This window comes from Hypanus sabinus, chromosome 2, assembly GCF_030144855.1.
Source record: "Hypanus sabinus isolate sHypSab1 chromosome 2, sHypSab1.hap1, whole genome shotgun sequence".
Taxonomy (NCBI): Eukaryota; Metazoa; Chordata; class Chondrichthyes; order Myliobatiformes; family Dasyatidae; genus Hypanus; species Hypanus sabinus.
This window is the reverse complement of record NC_082707.1, coordinates 141509713-141530187: the sequence shown is the minus strand read 5'-3', so window position 1 is coordinate 141530187 and position 20475 is coordinate 141509713.

Genomic DNA, 20475 nt, shown 5'->3' with positions numbered 1-20475 from the left:
AAGGACTATCGTCACAGTATGATTGAGCCAACACAGACCCAGTGGGGTATTGGAGCCTTTTGCCAAGAAAACTTTAGGCTGGAGCCTGGAGATGTATGGCCTCCAGGTCACTGTCTGCCAACTTCAGCAGGGAGGAAGGCTGTCAGTCACCCTGATTCGATGGTGACCCGGGATTTGCCATGGTTACCTCATCCAATGCTCAGTACTACTTGAAGTCCAGCCATCCCATTTCCCTTCAGAGCATGGAAAGGTGGCCATTATTATCTCACTTCTGACTGGAAGAGCCCTGGCCTGGGCCACCACACATTGGGAATGGAGGTTAGAGATTTGCTCAGATTCAGAGGAATTCATGGCCACCATGAGAAGGAGTTCCGTCACTCTGCTGGACCCTGCTACGTCTCAGACTGTCTGATTAAGATTTGGCAGGGTGGAAAGTCAGCAGCCAACTACACGATCGAATTTCAGACCTGGGCCCAAGAGAGTGGCTGGAACAGAGAGGCCTTGACCACGCTATACTATCATAGACTCTGAGATGAACTGAAGGAGATCCTAGTCTTTGGAGAACCAGCCGAGGGAGGTTCTGATAAACCAATCTATTCATCTCGATAACCATCTGGCAGAGCGTAAGTGGGGCTACATCAAGCAGTTGAAGAGGGCTAGCCCGAGCCCAGACACAACTCATCGTTGTTCCACCGCACCCCACTTCCTGCCCCCATTCTCAGACCCTGACCAGCCCAACTCCTGTTCAGGATCTTGTCAAGCTCATGGAAGTCAACGAGAGGCTCTGGCATTGGAGTCGAAGTTGCTGCCATTACTGCGGGGAAGCAGGTCACATGCGGGTCGAATGCTCAAAGGTGCAGCTGTTGGGAGAACTGTTCAGACCATCCAGTGTCGGGAGAATCTGCTGGTAGCAGCTACAACCCCCAATCTCATAGATTCTGGTGTTACGCTGAGGGTGGAGATCTCCTGGGGTATGAGCCCATATGAGGTGAATGCCTTTTTGGACTCTGGGGCAACTAGAAAGTTCCTGGACTTGGGGACTGCTTGTCAACTCATCATACTGCTGCAGGTGTTGAGTCAGCCAATGTCCACAACTGCCTTGGCCATTGGTCTTGCAGATGAAGACAGATTAGTTTCCACATCACTGAGTCTCCTCACATACCCCTGATCCTCGGGCACCCTTGGCTGTCCCAGCAGAACCCTTCTGTGAACTGGAAGGAAGGGAGGACCATTGCATGGATTACCATCTGTGGCAGAGACTGCCAAAATCGTCTTGCACCAGGTCTTCAGGATCCATGGTTCTCTGGTGGACATTGTGTTGGATTGTGGTCCATAACTCACATCACGTTTCTGGAGGGTGATTTGCAAATTGATTGGGGCAACAACAAATCTTTCCTCTAGATTTCACCTGCAGCCCAATGGCTGGATGAAGCAGGCGAACTAAGATCTGGAACAAACTCTAAGGCACCGGGCCTCTGAAAGACCGGACAAATGGAGCAAACATTTGATGTGGGCAGAAGTCGCCACAACACTTTCCTGCATTCAGTACATGGGATGTTACCTGGGTTTTAGCACCTAAGTTACAGAGAAAGGTTGAACAAGTTAGGTCTTTATTCTTTGGAGCATAGAAGGTTGAGGGGGGAATTGATAGAGGTATTTAAAATTGTGAGGGGGATAGATAGAGTTGATGTGGATAGGCTTTTTCCATTGAGAGTAGGGAAGACTCAAACAAGAGGACACGAGTTGAGAGTTAAGGGGCAAAAGTTTAGGGGTAACACGAGGGGGAACTTCTTTACTCAGAGAGTGGTAGCTGTGTGGAACGAGCTTCCAGTAGAAGTGGTAGAGGCAGGTTCGATTTTTTCATTTAAAAAAAAAATTGGATAGGTATATAGACAGGAAAGGAATGGAGGGTTATGGGCTGAGTGGAGGTCGGTGGGATTAGGTGAGAGTAAATGTTTGGCATGGACTAGAAGGGCCGAGATGGCCTGTTTCCATGCTGTGATCGTTATATGGTTATATGGGATGTCTCCTTTCAAATGCCAATTTGGGTATTCTCTGCCACTCTTTCCGGAACAAGAGGCCAAGGTTGGGGTCCCTGCAGCCAAAGATCTCATCCAATGCTGCAAGCAAAAATGGTTTTCGGCAAGAGAGATTTTGCTAGACTCTACCCGGAAAATGGAGATGAAGGCAAACTGAAAGAGAAGACAGGGGCCTGCCTTACAGCTTGGTCTGGCTGTCCACTCATGATTTGCCTCCCCAAATGGAGGCCAGGAAATTGGCGCTCATGTCCATCGGACCTTTCAGGGTTCTCAGGAAAGTAAACCCGGTGGCCTGCACCTTACAGCTCTCCAAGACCCTCAAGATCAATCCCACTTTCCACATTTCCAAGTGAAAGCCTGTGAACACCAGGCTGTTAGCCCCACCACCGTTAGCCCCACTGCCACCCTGGTTTGTTGCTGGGGAACAGGTTTTCACTGTGAGGGGAATTTTGGACTTGCATACTATTCAATGTGTTTGGCAATACGTTGTGGACCAGGAAGGATTCGGATCAGAGAAGCGGTGCTGGGTGCCTGTAAGAGACATCTTAGATCCAGCTCTCATCCATGACTACAATCATCATCTCTCTGAATAGCCAGAGCCATCAGGAGTCAGCCATAGGGGAGGGGGTCCTGTTATGACATGCACCCATTTGTGCCAGCTTCCGAGGTTCAGACACCCTAATTCCTCAGAGTATGGATAGCTGGCACAGCTCCTTTAAAGATTCAGGACAGTCCCACTAATTGCCAATCGTGTTCTGGGTGCCAAGGATTGAGCACTTAAGGAGCACCTGACTGAGGTTCGGTGTTCAATTGTAAGTCTACTTATGATTTTGTCTACTGTTTATTTGGTGCTCTGATTCTTAATCCATTTTCAAATGGTGTCTCAATCCTTGCTTCAGCATTTGGGTCTAAGCCATCCTCGTCAAGGACTCCCGTCACAACCTTGGCCTGCTTATCTAGTAAGTTCTGATATTATTCTTCACCATCTATGATGCCATCTATTTTCCAATCAGAATTGGGTTTAATATCACTGGCATATATTGTAAAAATATTATCTACAAATTTAAAAAGCTTGATTTGTACATTCACATCCAAATCCTTTACAGTATATTAGCTACAAATTACAAATATTCCAGTATTGAGTCCTGGGTAGTCACCAGCCTCCAATCTGAGATACAACCTGCAACCTTATTTTCTGCTTCTTACCAACAAGCCAATTACAAATCCAGTCATCTATTGCTCCCTGGATCCCATGCAAACAAAATTTCCGGATTGGCCTGCCATGCAGGACTTTGTCAAATGTCTTCCTGAAGTCCATATAGACAACTTCCATGGCTCTACCCTTATCAATCTTCTTGTTCACTTCAAACAACTTTTGAGATTTGTAAGACAGCATTTCCCACTTTCAAAGCCTTGTTCACTCTCCCTAATTAGATTTTGCCTATTGGAATTTGATAGATGTTGACTCTCTGAACAGAATCTTGGTCCTCCTTTTCCTTTCACTTTATGCTGACTATTTCCCCTCTGTTGTTCAGTCAAAATGAGGAGTCTCAACCCAAAATGTCTATTGTCCATTTCCCTCCACAGATGTTACCTGACCTTCTGAGTACTCAAGCAGTTTGATTCCTGGTCAAGATTCCAGCATCTATGGTCTCTTGTGTCCCCCAGTTCAGACTGAATGTTTGTCCCCGCTGGTTTTATGGATTTGGATCTCCCCCAAGTCTATCTGCTTGCTCAATCTTCCCCAGATTTCCAGCTCCTCGTTCTGGGAAATTGTACATTCACACAGGGTTTAAATAGGGAGAGAAACAGTTCACTGTTACCGGATAGGAGAAAGAAATCAAAGTTCAGGCATTGTTCTTGGCAATGATTATTATAAAGTCTGTAGATTTTAATCTTACAATATCCATTTCATCAAAAGTAAATGCCTTCTGTGTTGTTTATTGACCCTGTGCATGTTTATTTTCACACTCAAAGAGTTTGCAGCACTTGTTCTCATTTATGAAGAACAGTGAACCAGTTGACTACTGTTTACATTACAAGATGAAAGAGTTAAGGTATAGATGCAAATTTATATGTGATCGCAACCAAAAGGCTTTAATTGTTCAAGATCTGACAATTGAATGGCCCACCGTAAGAACTGTTTGGATCAGATCTGGGGTTAATTTTATCTCATTAGTATTTAGCATCTCCTGTAGCATATTACAAAGTTTTTCTGTGTTCAGGATTGAAGTTCAGCTCTTGATATTAACACTTTTGATATTCTTTTCAAATTTGGTCACACAATACATGTTTGATAGTTAGGTCTTCTCAGGTCACCATTAAGAGGAGCATCAACTGAAATTGCTTAGATCTCCTGCAATTAACTTTGAGGAAAAGAAACATCTGAAAGTAATGGGACTTTGAAAATGGTGTGTTTCAAATGGGCTGATAGTTAATTGTCCTGGTGACTCATGAACATTATGTCCCAGTGATTGAGCACTTTATAAAAGATGCTGAAAATCAAAGATAGAAGGAAAAAAGTCTCTAAAGTTTTGGTTAGACAGTGGGAAGAATTTTAAAAAGTTCTGATTTACTTCAGGGAAAAATTAGATATCTATGATCTTAATATGCTGAGGATTAATGACCATTGCATATATTTCCTGATCTCTAAATAGTTCCCTGGGAGGAACGTAATGCACTGAACAAAGTGGGCCTGTGTGTTTGTGGGTGGAGGTGAGGGGTTGGAGAGTTGGTTAGCTGAAGTTTTTATTCTGCGTAACAAGCAGATGGCTAATGAAGTTCACAGAAATTTTATGCTTTTTTAACCTGGCCTGTCAGTGACTTGGCAGAGGCGAATCTATAAGTGTCTTTGATAGTACAGTGGTGCTTCACTGATCAAGTAATCTGGGTTCAATCTTGATCTTTGGTGTGTTCTCCCTGCACAGCTGGGGTTTCTCTTCACTGTTCCAGTTTCCTCTCACATTCCAAAGACTTCTTGGCAAGTTAATTGCTACAGTAAATTACCCCTGAACTGCGTGATGGCAGGAGAATCAGGCTTGTATGTAAGAGAGAGAGAGGGAGTAGATTACAGGGAAATAAAAGGAGAATAAGCCTGATAAGATTGCTCTGAGAATCAGCATAGAATCAAAGAACTAAATGGTCTCCTATATTGAAAAAATATGAAAAAAAAACTCATTGGAGATCTGTGTATCCAGCTCTACAACCAAACAAAGATTGGTGACATAAGTAATGTGGGCAGGACCAAAATATTGACATAAAGTTATGAGGATTCAAACGGTGGCCACACAGCCCAAGAGATCCGAACAGGCTCTCAGATGCGAAACTGCTTGAGTCTCATTTTCTCCCTCTCTCTCTAAATCCCTGCAACAACCTCTCAGGTCATCAACTTTGCTTTCAGCAACAAACAATCTGCTGCAGCAATTTAGCAGGTTGAGGAGCATCAGTCTGACACGAGGTTTTGCATCAAAATCCTGCGTTAAGCCCTTCCTCCCGCTGCTCAGCCCCTGAGATCCTCCAGCATATCTTACATAACCTCAGTTTCCAGCATCTGTTGTCATGTGTCTTTATTGTACATCTCCCCTTTGATACTGATTGCCACTATTTTTAACTGGTATTAAGATATAATTTACATAGAAACATAGAAAATAGGTGCAGGAGTAGGCCATTCTGCCCTTCAAGCCTGCACTGCCATTCAGTATGATCATGGCTGATCATCCAACTCAGAACCCTGTACCTGCTTTCTCTCCATACCCCCTCATCCCTTTAGCCACAGGGGCCATATCTAACTTCCTCTTAAATATAGCCAATGAACCGGCCTCAACTGTTTCCTGTGGCAGAGAATTCCACAGAATCACCATTCTCTGTGTGAAGAAGTTTTTCCTATCTCGGTCCTAAAAAGGCTTCCCCTTTATCCTTAAACTATGACCCCTCATTCTGGACTTCCCCAACATCAGAAACAATCTTCCTGCATCTAGCCTGTCTAATCCTTTTAGAATTTTATACGTTTCAATAAGATCCCCCCTCAATCTTCTAAATTCCAGTGAGTACAAGCCTAGTCGATCCAGTCTTTATTCATATGAAAGTCCTGCCATCCCAGGAATCAATCTGGTGAACCTTCTCTGTACTCTGTACAAGAATGTCTTTCCTCAGATTAGGGGACCAAAACTGCACACAATACTCTAGGTGCAGTCTCACCAAGGCCTTGTACAGCTGCAGTACAACTACAGTGGCTATTTAACTTGGTAGGATGTCTTTGTCATTTTGGAGGAAAATAGAGAACAGGACCAAACCCATGTGGTTTCAAAGAGAGCATGCAAACTGCAAACAGACTGCATCAGAAGTCAGGATCAAACCTGGTTGGTGCTGATGCCAGGGATCTGGGTTAAAAAAGATGGATGTGTTTCGAGAGTTTGGGGCCAAGGCAGGAAAACAGAATCAAGTTGTTGTTCAACAATGATCTCATTGAAGGAATGAATGGCCATGTCCATTCTGATTTCTCAGCATACTTTCGCTCTACTTTTTTACCCAAACTGTGTTATATAATTGTAAAATGCTCAACTTTTAAACAAAAAAAAATTACCCTCAACAAAACAAAATTTCTAGTCTTCCAAACAATTACATTGACCATTATTGGCAGTTGTAAAATACAAGCAATATTCTGCTAATAAACTTGTTAATTAATTGTCAAAGTAGGACTACAATAATTTTTGCTTTCTATCTAATTCTAACTCAGTCAGAAATACTTTTCTTCTGCCGAATGAATGCTAACAGAGTCAAATAAATTGGATCAGCTCTACACTCCAGAAATATGTTGCTTGATGTTTTCAGGTAAATCCAATCTGGCTTCCAATGTTGATGAAAGGTAGAAAATAATATAGGAAATGCACAGAGCAGACAACATGTCAAGCAGAAGTAGTACAGCTTTTCATAAAAAAAAACTCTTAAAAGAGGTTGAAACTGTGAGGTAAATGTTCTGTGCTGTACCTTGGTGAATTATCTAAATGCTAGTAACATTTGTCTGCAAAAAAGTAACAGAGCGCAGGAAATAACCGGAAAGTCAGGTAGCAAGAACGTAAAGAGAAATAGGTTTAACATCTCAGGCTGCAGATTGTTTGTAAGACAAAATCCCTTCATCCTAAACACTCAACTCTTTTTTGTTTTCCATTGATTCCATAAGACCTGCTGAGGATTTCCTGCACATTTTCTGACTATGTCAGATTCCAGTTTAAACTATTAATATCAGATATGTATTTTAGTGAACTTTATTATTTGAGATTATGTGAGGGAAATCTTCAAAATATTGAGTAGAGAGAGGGAAAAATAAGTGTTGCAATTTTCAATGTTTTACCTGATGGAATATCATAAATATTGCAATATTGATAGCATCATCTGTGAGTCAGAAATTTTATATCAATACCAGACTTACTTGTACAAATATTTTTGTGAAATTTTGTTCTACTGGGGGGAAAATATTCACCAAAAATTACTTATTTTATAGTATGTTGTGGTGATGATAAATCTATTATAAAGATTCTATTTGATTACAAAGCCCAAGTCAACTGTTAGATCAATGTAATAATAGGCAAATTAGATAGCATGGATGAGGACTTCTGTTCTGGTGAGATGGAAAAACCATTCATTGTTTTCTTTAGAGTACGAGATGTAAGCCTGATTCATAAAAGAGATATTGAATATTATGTAGGGCTTGAGAGTAAACCAGACATTATTGGCAGGAGGAATGAAAAACATAACATTCGGTTGAAGGTAGCTGGTAGAGGAGCCAGGTGGAAGATCATGAAATATTTCTACATGACACTGACATCTTCAAAAGAGTGATGCAGATAGATTCAGTGATAAATTTCAAAAATAAATTGAATATAAAAAAGAAGTGGGAGTAGATTTTCAGGCTGTGATGCCTGTGTGCTCTTCAATAAGACCATGAACATTGATTCACTTCCTTGTTCTGTACTAATTTCACCTTTTGGTTGCCTTAATATTTAAAAAAATCTATTGATCTCTGCTTTGAATATACAGTACTCAAGGAATGAGCATCCACAGACTCCAGTGTAGATAATTCCATCAATTCAGTAGCCTGTGGCTCTATATAATCAATGTAACATGACTCCACTCTTCTACTCAATTTATCTTACAGTCATAGGTTTATACAGCATAGAATGAGACTTTTTCCCCTGCCAGCCGAGGTGCCCATTTCAACTGGTCCCTTTTGCCTGCATTTGGACCACATTCCTTGACATCTTTCCTATTTATGTACCTGTTTAAATGTCATTTAAACATAGCTATTGTATCTACTTCTGCCTCTTCCACTGTCATCTTGATCCACATACTCATCATGCTCTGTATGAAGCAGTTGTCTCAAAGGTCCTCTTTGAATCTACCCCCTCTCATTTTAAACCTAGCATATCTTACACTTAAAAAAAAACACTGTAACTGTTCTCCTTGTTTATGCCTCTCACTAATTGATATCCCTCTGTAAGATTATCCTTCAGACTAATGCTCCAGGAAAAAATGGGCCTTTTTCAGCTGAATGATACCCTTCGTATGTGGGTGACTAGAACCACAAACAATACTCCATGTGCAGTCTCACCAATGTCTTCAAACAAAGCCTAACATACATTGAATTCCTAATTGGTCTGAGCCAGCACATTGACCTTCAGTAGTTTGTTACAAGGCCCCTCATATCAGCATCTTTTAATCTCTTACCATTGAAAAGGTGCTCCACCTTTCAGTTCCTCTTGTGCAACTGGATTGGCTGATATTTTTTCAGATTATTTTCCATCTGCTAAGATCTTTCACATTCAGTTATCTTGTCTCTAATTCTGCATCATCCTCATAGCCCAGGCTGTCATTCAGCTTTGTATATTATCTGCAAATTTGGATACATTCAAGTCACTGATACAGACTGTGAAGAGTATCAGCTCCCAATTGGTTAACAGTACTCCAAGCCAAAAATGACCCCTTTGTTCTTTCTTCTTTTTCCTGTTACTTAACCTTTTCTTGATCCATACATCAGTGTATTACTTCCAATTTCATGAGGTCAACTTTTGTTTAAAATTTCTTCTAGCCACCTTATCAATGATATACTGAAATTGTAAGTATACCATTTCTGATGGTTTGTCTTTACAAATTATGCTAATTACAACTTCAAAAATTTAAACAATTTGTCAAACAAAATTTCTCCTTTCAGAAATCCATGTTAGTCCTACTATGTTGTAAGCACCTTGTTACTTCTTCCTTAATAATAGAGATTCCAGCATACTCTGTATTATTGATATCAACCCACGGAAGGCTGCTGGACCAGACAACATCCCTGGTAGAGTGCTCAGAGGATGTGCAGACCAGCTAGCAGATGTTCTCACTGACATCTTCAACATCTCCCTGAGCAGCGCCACCATTCCAACGTGCTTCAAGGCCGCCACCATCGTCCCTGTGCCGAAGAAGTCTTCAGTGTCCTGCCTAAATGACTACCATCCCGTTGCACTTTCATCCATCATCATGAAGTGTTTTGAGGCATATCAAGACCCTGCTGCCCCCCTCACTGGACCCCCTGCAGTTTGCATACCATCCCAACCACTCAACAGATGACACCATTGCCGTCACCCTCCACCTGGCCCTGACCCACCTGGACAAAAAAGACACATACGTTCGGATGCTGTTCATAGACTTCAGTTCAGCATTCAACACAATCATCCCTCAGAAACTGATTGGAAAGCTGAGCCTACAGGGCCTGAACACCTCCCCCTGCATCTGGATCCTAGACTTCCTGACTGGGAGACCTCAGTCAGTCCGGATCGGGAGCAGCATCTCCAACACCATCACACTGAGCACGGGGCCCCCAGGGCTGTGTGCTCAGTCCACTGCTGTTCACTCTGCTGACTCACGACTGTGCTGCAACACACAGCTCGAACCACATCATCACGTTCGGCGATGACACAACCGTGGTGGGTCTCATCAGCAAGAACGATGAGTCAGCTTACAGAGAGGAGGTGCAGCAGCTGACGGACTGGTGCAGAGCCAACAACCTGTCTCTGAATGTGAACAAAACAAAAGAGATGGCTGTTGACTCCAGGAGGGCACAGAGCAACCACTCCCCACTGAACATCAACGGCTCCTCATTAGAGATCGTTAAGACACCAAATTTCTTGGTGTCCACCTGACAGAGAATCTCACTTGGTCCCTCAACACCAGCTCCATAGCAAAGAAAGCCTAGCAGCGTCTCTACTTTTTGCGAAGGCTGAGGAAAGTCCATCTCCCACCCCCCATCCTCATCACATTCTACAGGGGTTGTACTGAGAGCATCCTGAGCAGCTGCATCACTGCCTGGTTCAGAAATTGCACCACCTCAGATCGCAAGACCCTGCAGCGGATAGTGAGGTCAGCTGAGAAGATCATAAGGGTCTCTCTTCCTGCCATCACGGACATTTACACTACATGCTGCATCCGCAAAGGAAACAGCATTATGAAGGACCAATGCACCCCTCCTACAATCTCTTCTCCCTCCTACCGTCTGGGAAAAGGCTCTGAAGCATTCAGGCTCTCACAACCAGACTATGTAACAGTTTCTTCCCCCAAGCTATCAGACTCCTCAATACCCGAAGTCTGGACTGACACCTTGCCCTGCTGTCCTGCTTATTATTTATTGTAATGCCTGCACTGTTTTGTGCACTTTATGCAGTCCTGGGTAGGTCTGTAGGCTAGTGTAGTTTTTGTGTTGGTTTACATAGTTCAGTGTAGTTTTTGTATTGTTCATGTAGCACCATGGTCCTGAAAAATGTTGTTTCATTTTTACTGTGCACTGTACCAGCAGTTATAGTCAAAATGACAATAAAAAGTGACTTGACTTGATCTATAAGTCCCAGTTTAATTCTTCTTCCTTTCTTAAACAGGGAGGTTGCATTTGCTTCCTTTGAATGTATGCAGATCTTTTACTATTTACAGAATTCTGGAGAATGAAACTATTGTCTCCACTTCTTTCATCGTCACTTCTTTCAAAACTAAAGTTGTGGATAATTGAGTTGGGGGGGGATAAGGGGTTTATCATCTTTCAAGACCATATAATTCTCACGTAATAATTTTTACTAATGCTAACTTCTTTAAGCGTCTAGACCTGTAATCATTCACAATTATTAGTTAAATTTTTCATCCATTTCTATGAAAGAAAATGTGAAATTTGCTTAATTTTGCTGCTGTTTTCTTACTCAAGTATGTTCCCCCTCTGTCAGTCTTTAATGGATCCATCATAACTTCTGCTTATTTTCTCCTCATTTTTCTATAAAGTTCTGCAATCTGTTTCTATGATTCTGGCTAGCCTACTTTCATGCTCTACTTTCCCTTTCCTTATGAACGCCTTGTTCCTCCTTTGCTAAATTCTGCAATAATTTGTTGTCAAGTTCTCTTGGTAACCAAGGCAGACAACCTTTCCTGTATTCTTTCCTTAAAGGCATATCCTGTAAATTACTTGTAGACTAAATATTAATTCTTTAAAAGGTTACCACTGTCATACACTTAAATGCAGTTTTCCAATCTAAACATAGCCAACTCACATCTGATGCTGTTATTATTTGTATTATTCAGACTTAAGACCCCAGTCTTAGTTTGGATTATCTTTCAACTTGCATACAGAGCTGCCACAAGAAAGCAGCATGCATCAACAAGGGCCCCTACTGTCCAGACCATGCTCTCTTCTCATGCTGCCATCAGGTCCATACCACCAAGTTCAGGAGTAGATATTGCCCTTCAACCAACAGGCTTCTGAACCAGCCTGGACATCTTCTCTCACCACAACACTGAACACAACCTTTGGACTCACTTTGAAATACTCTACAACTCATGCTGTAATTTGTTTGTTTGTTTATTTAAACCTAGAACAGTACAGCACAGTACAGGCCCTTTGGCCCACAATGTTGTGCTGACACTTAAACCCTGCCTCCCATAAACCCCCCCCCACCTTAAATTCCTCCATATATCTGTCTAGTAGTCTCTTAAATTTCACTAGTGTATCCTCCTCCTCTCCAAAGAGCAAAGCCCTAGCTCCCTAAACGAGGCAGCATCCTGGTAAATCTCCTCTGTACCCTTTCCAATGCTTCCACATCCTTCCTATAGTGAGGCGACCAGAACTGGACACAGTACTCCAAGTGTGGCCTAACCAGAGTTTTAGAGCTGCATCATTACATCGCGTCTCTTAAACTCTATCCCTCAACTTTTGAAAGCTAACACCCCATAAGTTTTCTTAACTATCCTATCTACCTGTGAGGAAACTTTCAGGGATTTATGGACATGTACCCCCAGATCCCTCTGCTCCTCCACACTTCCAAGTATCCTGCCATTTACTTTGTACTCTGCCTTGGAGTTTGTCCTTCCAAAGTGTACCACCTCACACTTCTCCGGGTTGAACTCCATCTGCCACTTCTGAACCCACTTCTGCATCCATTTGTTTATTGTTATTACTTATTTCTTTTTGTATTTGCAAAATTTGTCAGTTTTTGTAGTTTTTCATTAATTCTATTGTACTTCCTTGTTCTATTGTGAAAGCCTGCAAGGAAATTAATTTCTAGGTTGTATTCAGTAACATATATATACGATAATAAATTTACTTTGAACTCTGAATTCTAACATCCAATGCTCTTTGAAAGTCCCTATGCTATTCTACAATTTATTAATACTTTTTCTAAAAAATCTAAAACATCTTGTTCCTTCAAGAAACTGATAAGCAAAAGCATCCCTTTTACTCTCCACCTACTCGCTGTTAATGTGTTTTGCCCAATCTGTATGAAGTTAAACTCTTCTTTGGTTAATGAAATACCATTGTGACATGCTTATGCTCCACCCTGGATGAGCATTTCTGTTTGGAAATTCAATCAAAATTCTCTGCCATTTGCTGTTCCTTAACTCAAAAATATATTTATAAATTCTTTTGCGTCAAGGTGCTTCTCCTCTTTTGCCTTTATCCCATTTTATATTATCAAGACTCTTTAGCCTACTTGCCTCTATTAAAAGCACAAGTACTGCAGAATATTTAACTTCAAATCTTGCCCATGAGAGGCCAAATGAAATGTGTTTTCCAAAGAGATGGCTAATGACATGGGCATTTTGGCCTCCCACTGGTTTTACTTTTTTAAATCCTACAATTACTGTGTTGATGAAAAAGCAATTGTCATCAAATATATATTCAGCCAAAAACTGATGAAGCAGAGCTCACACTGATAAACAAATTTACCATTTATACTCTTAACTAGTGAACTTGCAGATATTTAAACAAAAGGCTGTAATACACAGTTCAATGGGAGATCAAGATGCTGAGGCACTCAGAAATAGTTCTTGAATGTGTAAGAATATACAAAAATTCTCTTTGACAACATAAGAACAAGATTGATGAGAAGGACAAGATCCTGTGACTAAACTGCCAGTTCATTAAAGTCTTGATAAACAAACAATGGAAGTGCACTTCCTGAGAACAACCTGCGACAGGAAAACTGACAGAAAGTGGAGTGTGATAATGAAAAGTTAGGTGAAGTGTTCTTAATGGAATAAAGAACTGAATGAGATTTCAAGACTATGAATAATTTAGTTGGAATAGAAAAGCTAATATGTAAGAACGATAAATTCATTTCTTGAGCATCAAATATTTAGATGTTGTGCTCTAAGGAGACTTTACTTATTATGTGCTCTTTTATGCTGCAAATAAAATTCTTCCTTTTCTAATAACTTTTGGCAACCTTTTAAATCAGATTGTTAATTATCAAAGATACACTGTCAAATATCAGCATAAAGAGTACTGAGAATAGATTGTATTTTAGACATCTGGACCAAATTTAGGAGAACTAAGAAATATACTTTTAGAATTAAGCTTTCCTCTTGGTTTTTTGACTTTTAGATAAGACTGAATATAACATTGCCCCAGATAGTGGGAACTTGATTTTAAGACATTATCTGTTTCCAAACATTTTAATTTGCAATATCAGAATGTATTGTGATAAAGTAAAAAGGAGATTTGCTGTCTCATGAAACCTTTTTGGACTGTCCTATGTAATTTACAGTTTAAGTTAACATAACAGCTTCAAGTTTAAAATGATATTTTGAACGTTAAGAAAGAAGTTCTAAGTACAAAGTTCAATGTAAATTTATTATCAAATGTATATGTTATCATATACTCTTGAGATTCATTCTCTTAAGGCATTTACAGGAAAAATGAAACAATAGAATTTATGGAAAAACTACACATAAGCAGACAGATTGACAAGCTACTAATGTTCAAAAGAAGACAAACTCTGTAACTACAAAAAATAATACTGAGAACTTTGCATGTGATGGATTGGACTGTATCTATCACTTTCTGTAGTATTTTCCATTCTTGGGCAATGGTGTTTCCATACCAGGCCAGGATGCAACCAGTTAGGGATATTCCCCATTGTGCATCTGTAGAAGTTTGTCAATGTTTTTTGCAACTTGCCAAATCTATGCAAACCTCTTAGAAAATAGAGGTGCTCTCATGCCTTCTTTGTGATGTCACTTATGTGTCATATCCTTTGATATGGTAATGCAAAGGAATTTAAAGCTACTGACCCTCTCCTCCTCTGATCCCTTAATAAGGACTGGCTCGTGGGCCTCGAGTTTCTTCTGCCTGTACACAATACTCAGCTTTTTGGTCTTGCTGGCATTAAGAAAGATTGTTGTTGCGATGCCACTCAGCCAGGTTTTCAAAGAACGCATTCCAGTGAACATTCTAACATGAACTTCCTTGGTATACAGCAATGACTTGCATAACATTCCTTTAAGAAATGCTAATGACCATTATTTTGGCCATTCCCTCTTAAATTTTCACTGTTTTGAATTTAACCGTGCAGATTGTCACTGGAAAATGCTCAGAAGTCCATTCAACGTTTCGTTCTATTCTAAATGTCACCTAAAATTTCTTGCTCAATTTGCACCAGTAAAAGCAATTCCCATTTAACATTCTGGTGTGCAATTTCCTAAATGGGCAATACTCCTATTACCCTTTTAAAGGGATAATCAAGCATCTAATACAGTGTGTAAGTCAGAGGGAGGTTTCCAGGATCCACTCAATTGTGCTTCAATTGGTATATCCAATTAGCCAGCTCTCCCTGGATTCCATGAGATCTATCCTTCCAGCTCAACCTCCCATGTAGAACCTTAGCAAAGGCCTTACTGAAATTCATAGACACCATGCCTACCACCCTGAGTCACTTCATCAAAAAAAATCAATCAAGTTCATAAAACATGAACTCCATGCACAAAGCCACGCTAACAACCTCAAATCAAACCTTGTTTTTCCAGATGTACATATATCTTAGCCTTCCAGTAAGTTATCAACCACAGATATTGGACTTGGTGGCCTATTGTTCCTAGGTTTCTGTTTGCTGTACTTCTTATATAAAGACAACATCCACATGGCTCACAATGATGAAAATACCTCAGCCAAAGTTCCTGTAGTTTTCTGGGACATACATGGTGAAGCCCTAGAGATTTGTCCACCCCACACCTATTAAGACATCCTGCACCTCATTTACTATATACCCAAGACTACTCCATTTATTTTCCTAGGTCCAAAGTCTTCATATCTCTTTTGATTGTAAAAACAGAGGCAAAATATTCATCAAGAACATTGCCCATCTCCGGCAGCCCCACACAAATGTGTCCACTTTGGTCTTTTAGAGGACATTCTTTCTGTAGTTATTTCGTACAAGGTGTATATACAGTATCTGGTTAGTGTTATATGGGGTGACCAAGGAGGGGTAGCACCTCTGGTGAAAGGGTTTGGTGTGTCCATTCTGGGGCAGTTCACCCACCTTTGGTCCTCACCAGGCACTCAGCTCTCAAATGCGGCTCCAAATAGCTGTTTGCATGTGACAGCGGCCACACCCTAGTACACTGCTTCAACAGGCATGCTAAACCAAGTGAGGGTAGCTGGAAATATCATATCCCAGTGAGATAGAGACAGGCCTTTTGTAGTATGCAAAATCAGCTACAGCAGTCTGGGTGTATGAGGTCTACAGTGAGATCCAATGGCCAGGATGGCAGTACTGCAATGCTCAAGGAAGAGCAAAGGGCATGCTAAGGCATGGAAGAAACCAAGGTCATCTTCTGCAGACAAGACCCCAGTTTGTTACACTTGTGAGGCTGGACCCAGTCTTCCCAGTACAACAGCTTTTCCACTTCAAAAACTCTCCCGAACAGGTTTCCTGTTGTCGTCAGATATGATAGACAACTGCTGTACATGTGGATTCAAACTGTGAGGAGTTTTAAACAATAGAGCAAAATCTTTGCAAAGTAGCTTACTATTTGCAATCACAAGCCATTTATGCGCTAGACCTACTCTTGTTCATGTTCCCAGCAAAAAGAAGGTCCAACTTGATCAGTGATATCATCCTGATCATAAATGCCACTAAAATGCTGTGAGGACCATTTAACCCACATACCATGCAGATGCATTTATCAAAGCAGACATTCCAAAACTACTTAATGGTGCTTTTAATTTTTAATTCTTAATAAATTATTTAAAAAGTTAAAAAACTTTAAAGACACACCACTAGAATAAACAATTAGACACATTTAAATTAAAAGGTGTAAATGACCTGAAATTGCCTTTCATCTATTCTGCTGTCCCTTTCCATTGAAATGTGTGGAATGATTGAACCTACAGAAGGGATAACCTTGTGTGGATTAAGTGGAAACATTTCCTGGTCAAAATCTCGTAAAATGGTGAAAATTCAAGTTCCATTATTGATCTCATGAGCAGGCATGCCAGGCAGATTATGTCTTGTTTCCAGTAGTCAGATAGAAACATAGAAAACCTACGGCACAATACGGGCCTTTCAGCTCCACAAAGTTGTGCTGAGAATGTCCCTACCTTAGAACTATCTAGACTTTACCCATAGCCCTCTGTTTTTCTAAGCTCCAAGTAGCCATCCAGGTGTCTCTTAAAAGATTCTGTCATTTCCACCTCCATCACCACTGCCAGCAGCCCATTCCATGCAGTTACCACTCTCTGCATAAAAAAATCTACCCCTGACATCTCTGTACCTACTTCCAAACACCTTAAAACTGTGCCCTCATGTGCTAGCATTTCAGTCCTGGGGAAAAGCCTCTAACTATCCACACGATCAATGCCTCTCATTATCTTGTACACCTCTATCAGGTCACTCTCGTCCTCTATCACTCCAAGGAGAAAAGGCCGAGTTCACTCGAGCTATTCTCATAAGGCATGCTCCTCAATCCAGGCACCATCCTTGTAAATCTCCTCTGCACCCTTTCTATGGTTTCCACATCCCTCCTGTAGTGAGGCAACCAGAACTGAGCACAGTACTCCAAGTGGGGTCTGACCAGGGTCCCATACAGCTGCAACGTTACCTCTCAACTCTTAAATAGATTTTAGACTTGGGCACATGGTTTGCTGGAATTGTGGATTAAAGTTTGCCAACTATGAAAAGCTGGGATATGGCTGTGAGTTCCTTCTGCCGTCTGCTGCACTGAGTATAAGGTCAGACCAGACCCAGGAAAATGGCAGCTTTAGGCCACCAGCTATTGCGTTCACTGTATGCAATCGACCCGTGTGCAGTGAGAGAAGGTGGATTGCAAAACAGGTCACAGAAAATGACAGGGAAATGCAAAGGAAATATTTTACAGCCTTAAAAATTGGGAGAAGCCTTTGATTAAAACAAAAATGTTAGAAGTTTTCTCTGTTGCTGCACATTAAGTAATTAGAAAAAAGCAAGGATATGCATCCCCTTCAGAGTAACCCAGGAAAGTTCCATGAAAAATCATTTCCACATAGAGTTATCATGTCTATTTAGCAAGTACCGTTAGACTCAGTGGCTTATAATCCTGCTCTTCCAACCTAAATGCATCAAAAAAAATTAACTTCTCACAACATTCAATCTTGAATTATTTAACTATTTTAATACACCACAAAGACCCACCTAAATTATAATTTTGCAGGAACATGAAATGCAATGTTATGCCACCTCTACAACAGATTGGTGCAGGCCATGAGTGCTGAGTATTACACTACACACTCTCTCTGTGAATGTCTACCTCACCTTCACATGGAGGCATTCTCTCCTACAAGCACTGACTCTCCTTTACACATTAATTTTTCTTCCTTAACACCTTCTCTCTCTCTCTCCCCCTCCTCCCCCTCCCTTGAAAAGGACCCCACTTCAGGCCACTGTCTCCTGCACATCACCGATCTCATCAAATCTGGAGATCTCCCATCCACAGTCACAAACTTCATACATCCCTTATCCCACTCTGCTCGTTTCTATGTATAACCCAAGATCCACAAACCTAACTGTCCATTGTCTCTGCCTGCTCATGCCCCACTGAACTTGTGTCCATAGTCAACTCCATTCTATCTACCTTGGTTCAGTACCTTCCCACAAGCATCTGTGACACTTCACACGCCTTTGATGTCCTCAACAACTATCAATTCCCTGGTGCTGACCACCTCATTTTCACCATGGATAGCCAGTCCCTATAAACTTCTATTCTCTATAAAGAAGGCTGGAAAGGTCTCTGCTTCCTTCTCAACAGAAGACCCATCCAGCTCCCCACCACCCTCCTCTGTCTCACAGAACTGGTCCTCACCTTCAACAATTTCTCCTTTGGCTCCTCCCACATGCTCCAAACCTGGGGTAGCCATGGGCACCTGCATGGGCCCCAGCTATGCCTGCCTTTTCATTGGCTATGTTGAACAGTCCATGTCCCAAGCCTTCCCTTGTAATACTTCTCAACTCTTCACCCAGCCTGAACTTTTTCCTTTCCCCTCATTTTTATTCTGACAACTTCCTCCTTAATTTTCAGTCCTGATGAAGGCCCCCAGCCCAAAACATCTTCTGCTTATTCATTTTTGTAGCTGTTTCCTGACCTGCTGCATTCCTCCAGCTTTTTGTGCGTGTTTCTCTGGATTTCTGACATCTGCAGAATCTCTTGTGTTTGCTAATCATGTGGGTTTAATATTTCAGTAGAATTTGAGTAATATTGTAAATATATTATTTGATTAAGCATTCTTTGTTTAAACAATTCATTAAGGTTATATGTACAAAGTACATGAAAGGCATATGTCATCACTCTGCTACGTCATAAGTGGTTGCCTCACTGAATGTAAAAATGAAGCATACAAGTTTTCCCAGTCTCCCATTGTTTTTCTTCCGTTTAGTTTTATGTTTTGAAGTTACAAAACATAACCGTGGTGACAAGCAAGTTTTAAACAAACCTGAAGCAACTACATGTTGAAGCGCAGTAAAACATTCACGGACATCACGGACCAATTGCAGGGAATCCTCAAAGGTGAGGGTGAACAGCCGGAAGTGGTAGTGCATGTCGGCACAAATGACATCGGGAAGAAGAGGGACATTCTGCAGCGGGACTTCAGAGAACTCGGAAGAAGGCTGAAAAGCAAGACTTCCAGGGTGGTTATCTCCTGTTTGCTTCCAGTTCCTCGTGCTGGAGAGGGCAGGAACAGGGAGATAATGGATCTGAATGTGTGGCTGAGGAACTGGTGCAGGATGCAAGGATTTACATTCTTGTACCACTGGGGTATGTTTTGGGGTAAGGATAAATTGTACAAAAGGGACGGATTGCACTTTAATAGGTGGGGGACCAGCATTCTGGCAGACAGGTTTGCCACTGCAACACGGATGTGTTTAAACTAAGTAATGGGTGGGAGGGGATGAACTGGAAATATAGAGATGGAGTTAAAGGGAAAGTGAAAATAAGAAAAGTTAAAAAGGACAACAGAATCAATGGAATAGAAAGCTCAAGAAAAGATCATACAGTATTGCCAAGTGAAATAGGAATTGATATGAAAGGTAAGGGGAGTAACGAATTAAAAGTATTATATATGAATGCACGAAGTATAAGGAATAAAGTAGATGAGCTTGAGGCTCAGTTGGAAATTGGCAAGTACAATGTTGTGGGAATAACAGAGACATGGCTTCAAGCGGACAGGGCCTGGGAAATAAATATTCAAGGATATACATCTTATCGAAAGGACAGACTGACGGGCAGAGGTGGTGGGGTGGCTCGGTTCCCTGCAATCGGTTAAGATATTCAGTCCCTTGTGAGGGGGGACATAGAATCAGGGGATGTAGAGTCAGTATGGATAGAACTGAGAAATTCTAAGGGTAGAAAGACCCTAATGGGAGTTATCTACAGGCCCCCAAACAGTAGTCTGGATGTAGGGTGTAAGTTGAATGAAGAGTTAAAATTGGCATGTCGCAAAGGTAATGATACAGTTGTCATGAGGGATTTCAACATGCAAGTAGACTGGGAGAATCAGGATGGTACTGGACCCCAAAAAAGGGAGTTTGTGGAGTGCCTCCGAGATGGATTCTTAGAACAGCTTGTACTGGAGCCTACCAGGGAGAAGGCAATTCTAGATTTAGTGTTGTGCAATGAA